This window comes from Tamandua tetradactyla, chromosome 13 (genome assembly GCF_023851605.1).
Source record: "Tamandua tetradactyla isolate mTamTet1 chromosome 13, mTamTet1.pri, whole genome shotgun sequence".
Lineage (NCBI taxonomy): Eukaryota > Metazoa > Chordata > Mammalia > Pilosa > Myrmecophagidae > Tamandua > Tamandua tetradactyla.
Genome location: NC_135339.1, coordinates 30,736,409 through 30,748,992, shown reverse-complemented (window position 1 = coordinate 30,748,992; position 12,584 = coordinate 30,736,409). Strand labels below are relative to the sequence as shown.

General features: G+C 35.7%; 1 protein-coding gene across 12 annotated transcripts in view; it reads right to left on the bottom strand.

Annotated features, from left to right (window-relative positions):
- CTNNA3 (catenin alpha 3) overlaps positions 1-12,584 on the bottom strand; it is a 1,849,311-nt gene that overhangs the window by 887,317 nt on the left and 949,410 nt on the right. Inside the window, exon 1 of one of the 12 annotated variants that reach the window (XM_077125150.1) lies at positions 12,439-12,457. The exons of the other annotated variants lie outside the window; for them this stretch is intronic. The gene's annotated coding sequence lies outside the window, so the exon portion shown is untranslated. Of the gene's footprint in view, positions 1-12,438; positions 12,458-12,584 lie in introns of those variants that run through there. 12 annotated transcript variants of the gene reach the window in all.

The window sequence follows — 12,584 nt, the reverse complement described above, 5'->3', positions numbered from 1 at the left end:
TAATTTGCCTCTAGTTCTGCCTCCCACTTTTGCCCTCTTTTGGCTACAGTTATGTGTCCTATGTTCAAGCCCAGCAAACTCTGGAACTGACATGGTTCTTAATCAGGGGAAATCTAAGGCAATGGAGTTTATTAATTTCAGTGATTCAGCCTTAAGCTAAACTTGCTGCAACTACTGCTCTAATGGGCTTCACATCTTGCCAGCTCCTAGGTCAGTGATTATTCCTATAAATGATGACATGGTTACTATCAAATGAAGAGAATGTGCTAAAAATGGAAAGTTTTGCTTAGGTTTGGGGCAAGAGCCAAAGATACTGTATACACTAATGATTCCTAAGTACCTATCAAAAACTTGTGCTGTAAAAAAATGTAAAAACAGGGGTAATTGAGAAAATTATTCAACCCAGGGGTATTATTTAATCTGAAAGTATTTTCAATGTTTAATAGTAAAGTTTTGTCCATTCTTAAGTAAAATGATAGCTTTATTTAGTGTTAATTTATCTTTTCATTTGACACAACAAAATAATTGGAAACATTTTTAGTGTTCTCTTTGTTGTTTCTAACAGTTTGAATAAATACATAACTTGGGAATCAATGGTTTGAAATAATGAAGCAAGAAATATGCCTGCTCTTGCAATCAAAGTGTCTAAATCAGCTGTGATTTTATATGTCAACTTGGTCTAGGTAATGGTGTCCAATTATTCGGTCAAATGCTAGTCTAGACGTTGATGTGAAGACATTTTATATACATACATCTACAATTAGTTGACTTTCAGTAAGGTTTCTCAATGAAGAAGGAATTCTGCCTCAAGACTATCACATAGAAATCCTGCCTGAGTTTCCAGACTGTCAGCCTGCCCTACAGATTTCAGACTGGCCAGCCCTCACAATCACGTGAGCCAACTCCTTAAAATAAATTTCTGAATATGTGCACACAATCACACACATACAGATATCCTACAGTTTCGGTTTCTCTGGAAAACCCTGACTGAAACATCAGCCAGTTATGTTTTTAGCATATAAACAAAGCTGAAAATAACTTCCATTCTTCTGGTACTGGACTTGTTTTCTCAGCCTGTTTATGATAAAACAATTTTGTTGCATTTAAAATGACATTTATGTTAAACTTCTGTTAAAAATTGATGTGATAGTAGAATCTGATAAGTATGCTTCAAATCTTAGTTCTAAGACTTATTTACAAGGTAACCATGTGCCACTTATTTAAGCTAACTTCAGGGCTCTCATCTAGAGGATGGGAGTGACAACACCAGCTTAATGGGGTTGTTGTGAGAATTAAATGAGATAATGTAAATAAAGTTGATAACAAATATTTAACAAATTATATTTATTATTAACAATAAAAATAATTGTAAGATCCTTGCAGGTAGAGAGCATAACTATTTCATTCACAGCTATGTCCCCAGCAGTGCCCGGTCGTAAAAGTTGCTCACGATTTATTGATTTAGTTCAATTTTTTTAAAAATTTAACAGATAAAAGAATGAATGAATATATGAAACATGATATAATTGTTGGAGATTGAATCATGTCCCCTGCAAAAGACATATTCAAGTTTTAATCCTTGTTCCTTGCAGCCCATTTGCAAATGAGACCATTGCAGATATTATTAGGTATTATCATTTGTAAATGAGATAGGTTCTTCAAAGATCCTATTTAGATGAGGCCAAATCGAATCATGGTGGGCATTAATCTGTATGACTGGAATCCTTATAAAGCAGAGGAAATTCAGATTCAGTCAGTCAAAGAAAGCCACAGGAGGAGAAACCAGAAGCAAAATTCCAGAAGTCAGCAGAAATCAGAGGGGCAGACACAAAGAGAGAGAGATCGCCAAGCAGCAGAGGCAGAGAAACAAGCCAAGGAACCCCAAGTATTATGGTGAGCTAGTATTAGAATACTAGCGACTCCAGGTGAAAGGAACCTTGATGTTGGATTTCTTGCCAACAAAATTGTGAGATGATAAAATCTTGTTGCTTAACTCAATGGGTTATGTGGAATTTGTCATACCAGCCTTGGCAAACTAAGATGATATGTACTTGAGAAGGATTTACTTATAGTTATCAGAAAGACTGTAGAGATTTTACACAGGATATTGGGCCCTTGAATATAGTGTAATCTTCAAGACAGTCAATGTAAACAAAGTATAGATATGTAGGCCAAAGTTCATGAATCCTCTAATTTCACTTAATGGTTAAATTGTATATTATATCTTTACTGACACTTCAATTTCTAAAATTATTTTATTAAGCCATCAGAGACACTTAGCACATTTCAGAAAAAAAATTAGCTCATTCTAGAAACCCTTTTGATCTTGTGGTACCTGACCCAGCAGCTAACAGAGCAGTAAGCCTACCCTGAAGAAAATAGCTACAATGTTAATATCAGAGCATCTGTAACAAAGTGAAAGAAGGCAGTATTTTATGTTGTCAATTATGCTGAGCTATTATAAAAACAGATTTTTCTATGATATTCAAAATTGCTGCCAGAGGCTAATAAGCAATGATATGGCCTTACACACATAGGCCAAATAAATTATTTTCCATCTCTCCAATAGAACTGTTCTTCTCTAGCAATTTTTCTATCAATGCAGTGGGAGGTAACGAATTAGAGACCACTGATCCTGTTAAAACTTCATCTTCTGAGATTCCTCCAGATTCTCAGTCTGATTTCCACTCATTTTGTTTCCTAAGCCTGGTTTTCATAGTTTAATAATTCTCAGTATATCAAACTTAGCCAACAGTAGGCTTTATGGAGTTGAAATTATAGACCATCTAACAAAGCATTTTCATAGTCTACACATACAAAGTCCAGGGTGGATAAATTTCCACCACTATAGTTATTGCCTTCATTTTACCATCATTTACAACTCTAATCTGTCTTACAGACCTGTCTATTTTTAACACTATAAAATAAGAGTAGGTTTGTTCTTTACTGATTAAAACAACTAATTTCTAGCAATGCTGTTCTAATTTAGCATTCTCAAGAATCATGACTCAGAGTTTCAGATTCCACCATGTGGAGAAAAGTTAAATAAAGATAGGCTCTACTTTAAAGAAATTGGCAAATGAATTTTTTTTCCTTCAACATAAATTAGTAGGTTAATTTTCCTTACAATAGGATGCATAAATATATTTTCCTTTATAGCAAGTGCTCTTAGCCTATTGGAAGTATGATTGTTATAAAACTTGATTTGTGCATACATTTTTTTAAGAAGGAAAATACCCTCATAAACAGGATCTAACTTATGTGCTGTCAGAATAAACTAATGATGCATGTGGTTTAACTTGAGAGACATCAATGTCTCTTGTTCAAAAATATCCTCTCCCCTTCTTCCCCCATTTCCCCAATATTTGAAATCTCCAATTCCTCCTTATGTTAAATTTTTAGTTTTAATTAAAGCTTTCAGACTGAGGTGCCATACCAAAGTTACGATTTTCAAAAGAAATAATCAAAAGCCAGTTACATGACTCTAAAATCTCACATTTATAATGAAGGCATGATGATCCAAGTATTGGACACTGGGGAAGAGTTTTTGGAGAGGATTTCTTTGGAGAAAACTCACCTGTCATTCCCATCCTCCTCGCTAATGCTCTACCCCTGTAAACCTAGTAAAAGAGATTTCAAGAGAACCATTCAAAGAAATTATGTGCTTCTGGCCACTGAGTTTTGTGGATAAGTGTAAAATCTCTCTTGAGAAGTCAAAAGGGTGAGACATGGCTAGCTAGTTGCTGATGAATAAGCAGAAGAAAGGTGACCAAACTCCAGTGTTTAAGCATTTTCCATGAGCCAGATATGAGTCTCATACAAAAAGAGAGCCAGCCTGAAATCATTTTGTTTTTTGTCTTTACAATATTGTCTGAGGCAATAAATAGAGCTAAACTGAGAGGAGTTATAAAAACTGCTAGATATCTAGATAAGCAGTGGGCTGTAGGAGAAGGCATTCTTCATACTAAGTATGAGGTGGAACCCAAGGAACCAGCTATCTGCCCTACACGATTGTTTCCATTCATTCCTCCAGAGCCACTCTCCACCCATTTCCATTGTGCTGTCTGTCCCCACCCCAGACTCAGAAAGATTTTCCCTCATTCCCTGATTTCAGATGGGTCTGGACAATGTAAGTCCCAAGAGGGTGTGAAGAGAGTGAGGTCAGGGTATTTATTTTCTGGCTGCTACTCTGGAGTTGTTGCAAGTTGACTGTGTCCTTCTACTGAGGACCACAGCTAGCACCTGTCAGGCTGCCCTTTTAACTTCGCTACTGTTAGATTTTTATGAACTACTCCTTCCATCATTCCTTCAAGCCTAAGTGTGATCTGAATTCAAGAGCCCAGGATCTTGCATTATTTTCTTTTACGTCCTTCCCCCAATTCTTGACCAACACTATATAAATAGTATGTGGAATATATTTCCTCAAATTAACAGCTTGCTGTACCATGTTTTCTTTTCTTGGGGCCTTAACAGACACAGCAAATCCAAGAGAAAAGTCAGTTTCCAATGACCAAAGGGTTAGCAAAAACTTTCCTGCCTCCCTGCTCTCTTTTCTCCTCTTGCTCCACCCCTGAAAAAGGCAGAAAAAAAAAGTCACATTCTCTTTCCCAACTGCAGTTTTTATCTGCAAAATATCTGAACTGTTTGAAATTATGGCTCAATTTGAATCAAGATACATTAGCTTAATTACTGACTGGAAGACAGAAAGTGAGAAAGAAGACCCAGAATAACTAGAAAGTGTTGGGATTGCCTGAATTTTCACGCAGGTTAAGGAAAGAACTTAGCCTACTTTATATAATTAAAGGGACAATGAGATATAAAAATAAAATTGGTTTATGTTGCCTGTTTTTTGAATATCTTAGTTATATTAGTTTTAAATTCAAAAAGCTGCCTTGGAAGCATCACAAGTTAGCTATGTTTTATTGGGAAAGGATGGTAGGAGAAAGGGGATTTCTAAACAAATAAAATTCTGACCATTCTTAGAGGGTGGTGTGATAATAGTGTTGAAGTCAGTCAAGTGGAAAGAAAGGCATCAAAAGGAAGACGATATAAGGTCATTGGGTGAAACTTAAGAATGTTGTCCCAGACTCACCTTGCACATAACTAATAATAGAATTATGCAGATTTAAATTTGCAGTGGAACTTCAAAGAAACTAATTTTCTATTCAAAGTGATATACTAAAGAAAAATTCCAAATGTATCTTCCTGAGTTTCTTCATTCCTTCAGAACACTTATTCGGAGAAAAGAGCTCTACTTAAGGAGTCAGAAGAGAAGAGCTCTACTTAAGGAGTTGAAGCCCCATCTTTTTCTACTCACTTTGTATATGAACTTTGGTAAATCTCATAGTCGCCACTTGTCTCAGTTTCCTCTTCTGTAAAATGGGAGATAAAAAGCAACCTCTTGGGCAGCCACAGTGGCTCAGCAGGCAGAGTTCTCACCTGCCATGTCAGAGACCCAGGTTCGATTACTGGTGGCTGCCCCTGCAAAAAAAAGGGGGGGGGGCTCCTTCTCCATCTGGAATCCAATTAAACATTACTATTGAAGATGCTTTTTTTCTCCTAGTAGAGAAGAGTATTTTGTATTTCACTCCATAGAAGGAAACAGTATTGGAGGAATTCTTTTGATTCCTTGGCTCTCCAGGAAGAGTAGTTCATCTTTTGAGGCTGGACAGAATGTGGGGAGAACTCATTTACAGCCTGTCTCCTGTGGGTTAGTCTCACTTTTTTTCTCTCTCCAGGGCAGAAGGCTAGTTCTCAGGGTTGTGGTAAGCTGTTTTTAACTTAGGGAAGATGTGGAAAGCCCTTCTTTGACCAAGCTCAGCTCCCTTATCCAGTTTTGTTTTTTCTAATTCCTCAATTCAGGCCTCTAGAGGGTTGTAGTAGTTGAGTTCAGGTGTCAACTTGGCCAGGCAGTGGTGCTCAGTTGTTCTATTGCTAGTGGACTTAAGTCATCAGCAAGTGAAATCATCAATGGCTGATTACATCTGCAGTCAACTAAGGGGCGTGCCTTCCGCAAAGAGTGGCATTTAATTAGTTGGAGGCTTAAAAGAGAGAGGTCGGAAGAGAGATCAGTAGCTCAGACCCAGAAATTGGGAGATGCGGAAAGCTCCTAGAAGCAGGGAAAGAGGACTAGCAAAAGTCACTGTGTGCTTTGCGATGTGACAGAGAAACCCAGATTAAAGTTAGCTGCCTTTTCTTCAAGGAACTGTAAATTTGTGACTAAATAAATCCCCCTTATGAAAGCCAGTAGAAATCAGGCGTTTTGCACTTCAGCAGCCTTAGCAAACTAAAACAAGGAGAGAAGGGGCAAGTGACACTCAAAAAGGCTAAAAGTGTGTGGGCAGTGGTGGCAAAAAAATATTTTCATTCTAAGTCCGATCAACAAGATTTAAAATGAAAAATCATTTGGGCTATGGTATGTCTAATTGATGCATGTACCACCACATCCTTCCAGAAATGCAGATTTAGTGAGTGATGCTTCTACCCACAATCAATATGCAGAGAGTGCTAAAGTCGCTCAGTAAGCTTTAATTAACACTACCAAACAGAGTTTGGAGAACACCCAGGTAACTGAGAAGCAAAACTAAATACTGTCTTTTCAACAGAGAAACTATAAAATAACCATCTGAAATGTGCTTAAGCTTATGAATGTAAAGCAGTTACTGCCACTATTGTACTGTCACATCAGGAGATTTATACGTTGCTCTTCATTGTAGGTTTACAAGGTAAACTAGGAAACATCTACACTTCATTATTATTTAGCAATGAACAAAACTTAGTAAATTTTATTTAATTAACCATGCTATCTGGTTTGACTGAGGGGGGATCTTAAATGCTGGGTTTTGTTTTAATGACTTCCCCCTTTTCGCAAGGGTCAATTTTTTTCTTCAGTGAGACTACAACTAGCCTACTCACCAGAAAAGCAGACTATCTGGGAGTCATAAACAAAGCCTCTTTGGAGACAGGGTGATTTGGACATAGTGCTATATATCAGTTCAAGACGTCAAAGAAGACTGATAAAGAAGCACAAAGCTCCTGAAGAAACACAGCTGAGTTGCAGGAGATTGCAGTGATGATAATCACCAGAACGAACCATAAATTCCAGATTCAGAATTAGTAATGGCCTGTAAACATCAAATAATGGGGGTCTAAATTGAAAATGAAACTATCTGTTGGCTGTAATATTTCTTGTTGTGTAGCTTAGAGAGCCAGTAACATTAGAGACAGGCATGAACCTTTACAATATCTGCTATTAGAGAGCTAAGGATATTAACTCCTCCTTCGTTCAACCACAGGGAAACAGAACCAAATGAACCAGCTAGAAATCATGTGGCATAAAATACAGATTTAACAGTATGCAGCAAAAACAGTACAGGTTAAAACACACACACAGACACAGAAACACATGTACTGCATTTGAAGGACTACACTAACAATCACAAAAGTATGGGCCCAAATAATTTATGTGGGACACTCTTACAAACTCAACTATATACATATAAAAACAAAACTTGACTTTCTTGCATCTGATTTAGGGGAATATCAGTTAAATTAGTGTGAAACTAGATTGCAAAACCATTTTAAAGGCATATAAGTGTGTGGATCCAGGATAACTGTGGATAGGTACAATTGAAGTTGGCTACGGCTTGAAGGATTTTAGACCTTTATTAAATAGGTAAAATCATGTGTAATAGCCACATAGTTTAGTTTAGTGGGATCATTTTAAGTCACAAATTCCAAGAACGTAAAAAATTAGTTTTTCTTCTATTTTATAAGTAAAACATATTTTGCTCTATTTATATATTTTTTAGACCTTTATTCTTATGAAAAGAAACAAAATCCAAGAATTATAGATTAGAAGCAATTAAATTCACAAGGGTTTACTATTATTCCTGCTAAATCAATGTAAACATACACTCATTTAAACATCTTGATCTTTATAATGAATTATGGAAGAACAGAAGATACTAACTCTTGTGTGTTCTTAATACTGTAGCTAAGTGGAATACAGTCCATATTAGTATAGCCTAATATTGTGCATGAAGCAGAACAGTAAAGGTGAGCGAGAGGGACTGAGATAATGTTCAACATTTTTGACAAGTAATTCATGGTCACAAGCACTCCAGTTCGGACCAGGGGCACTTAGGGACTAGAGGCAACAAGGTAGGAGCTACTGTCTATTAGTATGAAAGTGTCTATGAATTTGAATAATTAGGACTTAGGTAGGGGCAGGATTCTGCATATTAGCTCTGCAGTGCTCTTCCTATGCCACTGCTGCTGGAAAGGTGAAGGGGAACATGCTAAACTTGATCCACAGCATCTATACAGCATTACTGTCTCAACTGGGAGGTATCTCTATCCAAAAGAATGTTTCCTATTCCAACTCACATGGCCCTAATGGCCCAAATGCTCAAGTTAAAGAAAGAGAACTAACAGAAAAAAATACTATCTCTAAGTTAACAAGTAAAGCCATGGCCAATATTTTATTGAGTATATCAGAGAGAAGCAAAGGTTAAATAATACCAAAAATATATGCAACAATAAAATTAAAGGTTAACAGTTTACTAATAATGTACCAAGTACTGGACAGTATTTTACAGATATTATTTTATTAATTATCCCAACAGCCCTGTTAATTAATTACTGTCTTCATTTTAGAGAAGAGCAAACTGAGACTCAACAGATATGGAATGTGTTCATGATCATGAAGCTAGTAAAGTGGGTGGAGGGGCTAAGAACATGTGTCTGACTCCTGAGGCTTTAATTGCTATGTTACATTGTTCCTATATAGAAACAGTTGCTAAAACCTTAGTTCTAAAAATGTACTTTAAGTAATTAGATTACCAGAAATTAACTGAGAAGAATACATATACAAAAAAGCAATGTCACAGCAAAGAAAATGTGGGACAAGAGCAGTGTGGTACATGAAAGAAGACCATCAAGGCAATAGAATTAGAGGGAAAATCTGGTCCAGAACTTACTTTAAACTGTTTGTATTCTTGGTATAGAATTCCTGGAACTTGAATTTTATATAAGAGAAACACTTGAGAATTTATATATTTTGTGGTACACCAAAATTAATGCATAGTAAAAGGTATGTTGTTCTCATCCAGGGTGCAAGATTGATCGTTCTATTCATATAATATTGTCTTAATAGAACTCGAATCAAAGAATATCTTCTTGTCTAAAACCAAACACATGACCTTCCTACACAAACTTGGATCTCTTCACCCCATCTATGAAAGGCCACATATTGGAGAAATCCAGAAGATACCCGAACCTATCCTTCTTACTCCAAACACCACTTTTATTTATGCTGTTGGAATCGAATTATTTTTATCTTTATCTCCACCCCTACCTTAACCATTTATTTACTATACTATTGTCATGGTCCTCTAACTCATCCACCTGTAACTTATCATCCTCCTCTTCTCCTAACTAATACATTCTCCACTCCACTGCCAGTGCAACCTTAAAAAAAAATTGATCATGACACATCTCCCTCTTTTAAGCCTGTCAATGGTTTCCATGTGAAGGATTTTAAATAGAGGCTCAAGTCCTTAACACATCCAAGAAGCTCCAGCATCATTTCAGGCCACCTCTTTTCTCTACAATTTGATTTTCAACCATTAGGGCCTTGCAGATACTTGAACATGCATTCTCTTGCCCTTCACAAGGTTCTGCTCACGCTGATTCCTCAACTCAGAATTCTCGTCCCAGTCCCACCTTCTGTATTCTTATCTGGTAATTTCTGATTCATTCTTCAGATCTGAAATCCAATACCATTTCTGTCAGGAAGCTTTCTTCAACTCACAGAACGTTCAAACGCTTAGTGTAGCTTAAATTATATATTCATTTTGGCGAGTATTCATTGATTAATATATGCCTCCCTTAATAATTAGACTGGAAAAGTCAGGAGGGTAAAGCACTTCAGGATTTTGTTTATTGCTCACTCCTCAGCACCAAGCATATACCTAAATCTTATAAGCCTCAATAATTATGTTTTGAATAACTTAGCGAATCAATTAACTATTTTTATAAGAATACCAAATATTTTTAGAAGATGGGATTAGATGGACCTTCTTACTCTTGCCAGAGTAAGCAGTAGCTTGTGAAAAAGTACTTACTAAAACGTATATCTTTATGGATAGGCTACTTATTACACTCACTGACTGTAAACCCTGGTATATGTTTAACTTGTATAACTTCTAAAGAAAGAAGGTTTCACAGGGAAGATAATACATGTGAGAGAGTAACAATACAATTATAGAACTGTTTTGTAAAATTATTAAAAAAAACTGGTACAATTGCATTCACATATTATACATAGTGAGGATGAATTTACCTCTAGATTTTTTTCACCAGTTGTATGTATAGCCTTAATATGCCACATGCTGATTTAAAATAGCTTACTTTCAAAAACTTTAGCTTGTAAAGGAGTTATTTTTTCTGAAAGTGGGTAATCTACAATTGGTCTGATTTGAAGTTTAACAAAGTAATTGAAATCAACAATTCTTAATAACGGCTGTTGTCATGATGTCTATTAATATTCCTGATATTTTATTACTTAATTATTTTTATTTATGACTCAGAATAAATAATTCAGATAAAGTATAATTTTACATTTTAAGTATTCTAGAACAGTGTTTCTTAAACTTCAGTATGCATAAGAGTCTCCTCATAATTAAAATGTAGATTCCGGTTATCTAAGTCTGGAATAAGGCCCAAAATTTGGTATTATTGACAAGTTTCCAGGTGATACATAATATCCACTGATCTCACTTTGATTAGCAAAGATATGGCGTAAATGGAATTTTCCTATCTAAAGGCCACATTGTTCAGATACCCAGCATTTTTTGTTATTTATTTTCTTTTTGCCTTGAATTTTGGCACAAGAACATATATAATCCACTTAATATTAGGAATGCCAAAAAATCAAAACTCAATTACCACTTGGCAAGTAAACAACCTTCCTGTTTTTAAAATATCAAAACCTATCCTGTAGTAGTAGCTGTAATATTATGCAAAATCATAGAAGATATTAACAGGAATAATTAAGATATCCTAGAACAAACTTTTTTTTTTTTTTTTTTTTTTTTTTTTAAAACATGGGCAGGCACCAGGAATCAAACCTGGGTACTCTGGCATGGGAGGCAAGCATTCTTGCCTGCTGAGCCACCGTGGCTCACCCCCTAGAACAAACTTTTAAGGATTACCTATTCATTCACGTCTGGGCAGGAGTTTGCCTAAAAGCCATTCTATGTAGGTGATTATCTTTTCTAGAAATTCACAGGAGTGTGGAGGGTAAAAAGAAATAGATGGTTTTTAAGTGTTGAAAAGGACCATGGCTTTTCATTGGCCAACTAAACATGGGAGACAAATGAGTCTTAGTAATATTTATTCAGAAATCACTTCATTTCATGAATTTGGGAACTGAGGCATAAGCTCACCAAAATTCAACAGCTGGTTAATGACAGAACTAAAGGAGAGGTCTCACCACCTTCCAGTGTTGGCTGCCAAATGATAACCCAACGGCACAGTCTTTTATAACCTGAAATTCCTACCAAGAAGTTGGCTTACAGAGATTTTTAGCTTAAAATAAACTTGCTCAAATGACTACTTAACTATCCAGTATCTATTATATACAGAAACTTCACTATGTTTTGTATATATATTTTATCTAGTTTACTAGCAACTTTTTAAGGTTGAGTAATGTTATTTACATTTTTGAAGAGGAAATAGAGTCAGATGCATTACAATTTTTTCTTGAGTGTTTGAATTCATATTTTATGATATAATATATACTAAATATTTTAAATGTTTAACAGTTTTTAAAAATTTTATTGTAATATCCTTTAATCCTGAGCTGTTATTTAGATGCCTATTCAATAGGTACATGACATCAGCTCTGTTGATATGTCAGTACAGTTATATTTCTGCCACTACATAAAAAATACTTCTATTTATTCCCTTATTGGGCTCACATTCCTGACCTTTCCCCTACTGGAGTTATATCAGGCTTGGTTTCTCTCATAAGAGATTAGTCACAAAGACAGTAATACACAGCAGATTTGGAATTTTGAGTCACTGAAGATCAAACTATCCCACTCACCTTCTGCCAAGGCTTCTATTTAATTGCAAGCTTGTACATTTTAACATTGAGCATTTAAGATCAAATTACCTGTCCAGAAAAAAAGAACTTGGAAAAAAAAAACCTGATTAAACCAAAATTAGGATGGGGTTTAGAAAGGAACAGAGGAAACATGGTGAGAGAACCAAAAATACAGTGAAGACCCCACAAAACTCCAATCAAATGCTTCAATTTTCAGTCCTTTACCTTAACTTGTACAAGGTGGGAAAGAGCCATGGGTTAAAATCAAGATATTAATACAAGTCTAAAAGATAGCAGTCTGAACCTAGTTTCAACCTAGGTCTCACCCGTTCCAACAAAGTTTCATTTTGATCATTTTACTGTCCTTCATGATTATCATTTTCTTTGTACTTCTACTCTTGAAACACAAGAGTAATAATTATTCTGTAGGTTTAAAGCCTGTTGACACAATTTTAAAAAGAAAACAGTTGGA